This window comes from Rattus norvegicus, chromosome 1, assembly GCF_036323735.1.
Source record: "Rattus norvegicus strain BN/NHsdMcwi chromosome 1, GRCr8, whole genome shotgun sequence".
NCBI classification, from domain to species: domain Eukaryota; kingdom Metazoa; phylum Chordata; class Mammalia; order Rodentia; family Muridae; genus Rattus; species Rattus norvegicus.
In genome coordinates, this window is record NC_086019.1 from 233,836,715 (window position 1) to 233,844,147 (window position 7,433).

General features: G+C 42.4%; 1 long non-coding RNA gene across 1 annotated transcript; it reads right to left on the reverse strand.

Annotated features, from left to right (window-relative positions):
- Positions 1–2,901: 2,901 nt before the first annotated feature.
- Positions 2,902–6,284, reverse strand: LOC134485214 (uncharacterized). Its single transcript, XR_010063218.1, has 2 exons — positions 6,092–6,284; positions 2,902–3,056 (listed from the first exon to the last, which is right to left on the reverse strand). It is a non-coding gene; the product is annotated as an uncharacterized LOC134485214 (long non-coding RNA).
- Positions 6,285–7,433: the final 1,149 nt, after the last annotated feature.

The window sequence follows — 7,433 nt, forward strand, 5'->3', positions numbered from 1 at the left end:
ATCTAATCCATTGTAGATAAAATGGTTCTTATAGTGTCTTGTTTAGGGAATAATGACAAGAAGAGTATATATATATATTTGATACAAATACATTTAAAAATATTTCCAATCTCTCATTACATTAAACATATGGAACCCACAGATCTCAAGAGATGACCATATGTCTGCACATGGGTTTCTATGCCTGCACAAATATCATGACCAAGAAGCAAGTTGGGGAGGAAAGGGTTTATTCAGCTTACACTTCCACATTGCTGTTCATCACCAAAGGAAGTCAGGACTGGATCTCACACAGGTCAGGAAGCAGGAGCTGATGCAGAGGCCATGGAGGGATGTTACTTACTGGCTTGCTTCCCTGGCTTGCTCAGCTTGCTCTCTTATAGAACCCAAGACCACCAGCCCAGGGATGGCACCACCCACAATGGGCCCTCCCGCCCTTGATCACTAATTGAGAAAAATGCCTTACAGCTGGGTCTCATGGAGGCATTTCCTCAAGGGAGGCTCCTTTCTCTGTGATAACTCCAGCTTGTGTCAAGGTGATGCACAAAACCAGCCAGTTATACTGTACAGTATTGAAAACTTCATGTGGTGTGAGACTATTCAGTAAAAACCATATTTAAAGAGGTTATGAGAAGTACTGGTGGGAGAAAAATAAGACTGGGTTTAAAAACCACTGCCAGCCACCTATTCTGATCAAACCTGGTTACACTGTGGGATTTCTTTGGGATCATTTAGAAATAAGGATTCCAGAGCCGTTGCTCAACTCACTCTGGTGATCATTTCTCTGTAAAAAAAAATCAACTTGTACCACCATTCATACACCAGAATACCAGCCTCAGAACTGAAGAAATCAAGTGATCCCTGTGTGCTGGACTTCAGTATAACAAAATGAAAAAGATGCTGAAGAGGGTGGAAAGGAGGATGTTAAACCTCTATTCTAACTTCAGGCGGTATACCCGGTCCAGGGATAGGGGTGGGTGGGGGAAATCACACTCAATTATGAGAGGATGAGAGAATTCAGTCCAGGCCCTAGACTTGAAAACCCAGTGCCCACTATAATGAAAAGTAGTGTTGACCAAAGCTTTACCGTAAAGCTAACCTAGAGACTGAGCTACTGCAAGTGCATTAGGTCAGGTGCAAAGACACACCTGCTTCCACCATTCCTTCAACCCCAGGATGCAAGACTTAAGCCACCGGGGAGCAGGACATGTGAGCTGGCACATAGTTTTGTCTCAGAGTCCAATGTCATGCTCACTGTACTGAGATCAAGCACGCAGTAGTACCCAAAAGCCACATTTGCAGACAGAGCTTCTAGACTATCTCTGGCATCAGGCAGAGACATGTATGTATGTATGTGGGAATAACCCAGATTTTACTGCTGTAAGGGCCTTGAGGAATGTTCACTCTCTTCCGGACTCTACAGGCTGAAAGACTCATCAGCTATGACCTAGTTTCCCACCAGATTTGGTGGTCCAGAGGTGCCTTCTATTATCCATCCCCTGAACTCTAACTGCACTGTAAGGCCAGTGCTCTCACCTGTCCTCCAATGAAACAGAGCCATGTTTGAGTCTGCATCACTGCTAACTGCACTGTAAGACTTGATGCCCTCCTGAAATGTTGCAGGATTTTGCAGCTGAGAAATGCAGGTATGGCCAAGATTAACGTCAGCCTAGGTGGCCTAGGTTCTGCCTTTATTATTATTACTACCCCAACTTCAGACAGCATGGTGTGGTGGGAGACCTGTTTCAGGATTACCAGTAGGATAGTAGTCCTAAAACTGACTTCATCCTGGGATTTAGAACTGGACCTGGGAGAGTTAATCCCAAGTAACCTCTGGAATAATTCTAATGTCACAGGAAGATGTGTGGCAACAGGCCATCACACTTCTCTCCCAGCCAGCATCAAAGATGACTGGTTGCAGTGTCCTTAAACCATAGATCCACCTAAGCAACAAACAGCTCATAGAGATGTGGACCTTGAGCCTAACCTACTGTTAGTGTTGTGCTCGCCTTTGTGAGCTGTGGGCCCAGGACGTGAGAGAGCTTAGGATCTTCACGAGCGCATGTGCGAAGTAGAAGATAAAGGTGATCTTTTTATGGAGACTCCAGACAAAGCCCTGGATTGTCTGACCAGCACAGGTCAGTGATCATAGATGAGCCATCTGGGATTATCTCGGATGGGAGAGGTTTGTGGAGACATGCTACCCTCCTCAGACATTTCCTCTGCTTCACAAACAATTTACTAACAGATTATTAGGGACAATCCTGGGTGTGGACTGCACTTTAGTATGGAGGGAGTGACAGCATAGACCTGGCAAATCTGGACCTGGGCACCACCTAGTGCTGATCTAGTGGAAGTGACTATAGGCTCCAAGAAAAGGAAGAGACTGCTTAGAGGGGCTTTGATGGCATGTGCCTGTAATCCCAGCACTTGGGAGGATGAGGCAGGAGAATTAGGTGTTCAAGTTCAACCTGAGTTACACAGTGAGTTCCAGTCCAACCTTAGCAACGTAGTTAGACTGCCTCTTACAACACAGAAAACTAGTTTAGGAAGACTGGGATGTGTTGGGGTTTTGCGTTAGTGTTTTTTTTTTTTTTTAATTATAAACAATTTAGGGAGTTAAAGACTTATTTTAGCTCACAGCTTCAGAGACATCACCCAGCTCTGATGAGAGCATGGTAGAACAAAGCTGCCCATGGCAGCCAGGAAACATGAGAGAGCACAGTGCAGGGACCAGATCTAACCTTCAAAGGAATTTATTTCCCTGTGGCCCTCTCTCCCATCTTGGCTCTTTCACCCCTAAAGTTCCTATTGTCTCTTCTAATAGCAATTATTCTAATAATATATTAATATTCATAATAATATTGTTAGCTGAGGACAATAATTCAACACACAAGCCTGTGAGAAATATTTCATACTTATGCCATGGTGCAGGAATAAACAAGGCTCCCTCAGGGCCCAGGTGATGTCTCACGCTGACAATATCTAGAGCTTTCAGAAGACGTGGCTTTGTCTAGTCCTCAAAGTATCAGCAGCTGACCAGGCAGCCTTCTGCACTGGAACACAAGCAGAAAATATAAAACAGCTGTTTTAAGGAAACTCTGAGTTGTGAGGGAAGGATGCTCCAAAACAGACAACCTCACAAAGGGATGGAAACAATTAATAAGAAATCAAACACGGTCTTGAGCTGAAAGTACCATGTGGTGAAGTTAAAAATGCAACAGAAGGCATCAACGGTAGCAGAGATCAAAGAGAAGTGAGAATTAGTGAGTTTGAAGACAGGCTATTGGAAAATGCACAGCATAGAAGAAGAAACAAAGCGAGAAGGATGAGAAAGCTTACAGAATATATATATCAACAAATGTTTGGGCTGCTGAGATGCAAGTAGGATTTCATAATTCCAAGGGGGTTAAAAGTTCATTCAGAAAGATGATATCAGAACATTATGGAAACCTTGAAATGGGTTTCAGGATCGAAAAACAAAAAAGACACTGATAAATTTAACTCAGGCCCATGACATCTTAAAATCAAACACCAAGGGGCAGGGGGTATGGCCAAAGCAAGACAGAAACTCAGCTGCAGGGCAGAATTATTTCCTGCAGCTCCGTGGTTGGTACCCGGAGCTGTGGGGACAGCATCATTTGTACTCCAACAGACTTTGTTAGCCTTGATGCTACCACCCTACATGTCTGTCTGCTGGCTTTTGCAGGTTGTCTCTCTGGCTTTCCTTAGGAAATATTCTGCATTCCTGGTTGTGGCTTAGGTTTCCCCTACAACGTTCCTCTCACTGGCCTGTTCAAAGCTACTTGCGGGGCATTTGTTCTTGCCATGCACTGTCTGGCCTGACCTGCTTTACTCTGGAACCGTGCTGCAAGTCTTGCTGATCCCACTGTTGCTGCATTCTGTGTGCAGCAACACCAGGACCACGTGGACAATTTCTCCAGCTGGAGAAGTAGCATGGTCCTCTTTTGGCATAGCCGCAGTGGACTCCGAATGCCTGCGGGTTTGTATGTAAAGAGACTTTCACCAACGTGGTTCTGTTGGAGCAGCAGATCCAGCTCGAACCACTCTCTGTTCAGGCTTTTCCATGTTTTACACATAGATGCTCCCTTCCTAAATGAAAGATTTTCAAATAAGATCATAGTTTTCCCGCCCGGAGCCTTCACCGGGTAGATGCTTCCTTCCTTGCAAGGCACCCTCCCTACTTTTCTAGTGTTTAAGGATCCCTGTGGCAATTGTAGCCACCTTGCCTGCCCTTACTTTGCACCATAGAACACATTCACGACTTTCTTGTTTTGGACAAACTGAACATTTTTCATAGTTTTCTGCTCTGTTCTGTATTCTCAACTCAATATAAACCTGACTTCATATAGTGAACGACAACCTCATGACAACCTTAATGTTAAGGGCATAGTCAGGTTATTTGCCTCTTTATACAACTAATGGCCTGAGCCCAGTTCCTGATAGGATTCTCATTGCTCTCTGAACAGGCAATAGCAGTCTTCATTGCCTGCACTTTCTATGGTGTTTTGTTCCTTAGGGCTCAACCAGAAGAGTCATTAAGTTCGCCTTATAGAGTCCTAGGGTGTGGTAGTTTGAATAGATTTGGCCTCCATAGACTCATGTGATTGAATGCTTGGCCCACAGGGAATGGCCCAACTAGAAAACATGGCCTTGATGGAGAAAGTACATCACCATTGAGGCGGGCTTTAAAGTCTCCTGTGCTTAAGTTCCACCCAGTGTAGCATGTCTCTGCTAGATCAAGATGTCAGAGTCTTGGCTCCTCCAGCACCATATCTGCCTGCCTACTGCCTTGCTTCCCACCATAATGACAATGGACTAAACCTCTGAAACTATAAGTCAACCCCGATTAAATGCTTTCCTTTATAAGAGTTGCCTTGGTCATGGTGTCTCTTCATAGGGATAAAACCCTAACTGATGTTCCCAACATATATATATATATATATTCTTCCAATAGACCACTTCCAAAGGTCTACAAATCATATAGGTTCATCAGGGCACCAACCTCAGGGTGGTTCCAAATCTTCTTCATACTTTGTTGCAACCAAATAGAAACAAAGTAGGAACCATTTAATCTGCATCATGATTTTGGGGGAGGCTGCTTGCCATGCTATTCATGTGAAAGTAAGAGGACAATTTGTAGGAGTCAGTATTTCCCTACTACCATGTGGGCAGTAGGGTAGAACCTGCGTCATCAGGCTTGGCAGCACATGCCTGTCTCTACCAAATCACCTTATTGGCCCTGTTTGTTTCTGTTCCTATCCTAATAATTTTTAGTTTCTGTACTTTCAATTTTTTTTGCTACATTCAAAAGATTTTTTTAGATATGACAGAGATATGGCTGTGACATCTGTTCCCTTATTGATTGCCAGGATTGATTCAGATGATCTGGATGGCTAGACAGGGATGTTCCATTCCTCCCTTCCAAGGCTGTGTGCCTTCAGCTGATAAAGGTAAACTTCCCCTATACAGAAGGACTGGTTTTTGGTAAAGGGTAAATATTAGTATCTGCAACTCTTGCCAGATCCTCAAGCAAGCTCTCAAAAGGTATTGCTTATGTGAACTTCATGATAACCACAAAGCAAACATATAATATGCAAAGGAATAAAAAAATACTATTAATGTAATTCACTTAACTGCCAAAGAACATTATGAGAGGCAGGAAGAGGAGGGTAGAATAGAGGAGGGGAGAGAGAGGGAAGGAGAAAACAAAAATGGAAGCAAGGAGAAGGGAGAGAGAGGTAAGACCTTTACTATTATAATTATTTTGAATGTAAAAAAAAAGCTAAATTTGACCATTAAAAGACAGTTACTGAGTAGATAAAAATGATCCAACCGTAAGTTGCTTACAAAAAACTCAGTTTACCTCCTAGGACACACACAGCCTGAAAATGAAATGATGAAGCAAGACATTCCTTACAGACAGAACTTATTAAAAAACAGGAACAGCCATGTTAATTTAAGATAAAATGGACTATAAAGTCAAAGGAATAAAAGGTCATGATGAAGTACAGTGTATGATAACAAAGGCATGAGTTTAGCAGGAGCTGAAATCTAAATACATATGTACCAAATGATGGAGGTACACATAGAGCAGGCAATACTAGACCGGGTACACCTGAACAATGTCTGAAGATGGCAGCATGCCATTTGAAGCAGCAGATACAGATCATCCAGACAGAATATCAACAGAGAAACACTCCAGTTAAAGGTTGCCATGGAGTAAATAGAACTAACAGACATCACATCATTCTCTAAAGAAAAAAAAACATCTTAATGAAGAAGAAGAAGAAGGAGGAGGAGGAGGGAGAAGAAGAAGAAGAAGAAGAAGAAGAAGAAGAAGAAGAAGAAGAAGAAGAAGAAGAAGAAGAAGAAGAAGAAATGACCAAAGAATACTATGTCTTACCAGTTACAATGATATTAAAATGAACCAAAATGTAGCAAGATTTACATGTAATCCTGAAACTATAAAAACACTAAAAGAAAATATGAAAAGAATTATTTTGGACACTGGGATGGGAGAGAATTCTTTGGACAAGGCCTTAAACACACAATGAAAGCAAAATAGACTAGGGTTTCAAGAAAATAAAAGCTACCTGTGCTGAATAGGAAATCCTCACTGTAGCAAAAATAGCTTACAAAATGGGAGCAAATATTTGCCCACTGTGTAACTGATAAGGGCTATATCCAGAATATATACTCAACAGCAACCCCCTCAAATTAACTCCATTAAAATATGCAATAACTTTAAATAGACATTTATCAAAAGAAGACATGCAAATAGCCAACAGGTATATGAAAAAGATACAACATTGCTGATTGTGGTGGTTTGAATACGCTTGGCCCACAGAGTGGCACTATTAGGAGGTGTGGCCTTGTTGGAGTGGGTGTGGTTTTGTTGGAGGAAGTGTGTCATTGTCGGGCTGGGCTTTGAGAGACCTTCCTCCTAGCTGCCAGAGGATGCCAGTCTTCTGACTGCCATCAGATCAAGATGTAGAAATCTTATCTCCTCCAGTACCATGTCTGCCTCTGAACCTGTAAGCCCAGTCCCAATTAAACGTTTGCCCTTATAAGAGTTGCTTGCTTCAGTGACTCTTCATAGCAATGGAAACCCTAAGACACTAATCATCAGGGAAATGCAAATAAATAACAGCGAGGTATTACCACAGCAAGGAGAAAAGAGAACTTTCGCACACTGAGTGTAGAAACAGAACTAGTGCAGCCATGACAGGAAACCCTTTGTAAGTTTTCAAGAAAATTAAAAATAGAATGAGTCTTGATTTAAATGGCAATGACCTAGGTGCCTGTTAAACAATAATGGATTGAGTGAATATGGTAGATGAATGCCATGGAGTACTACTTAGCCTTAAACAGTGTGAAATCCTGTCATTTGTGATCACATGAACACAACT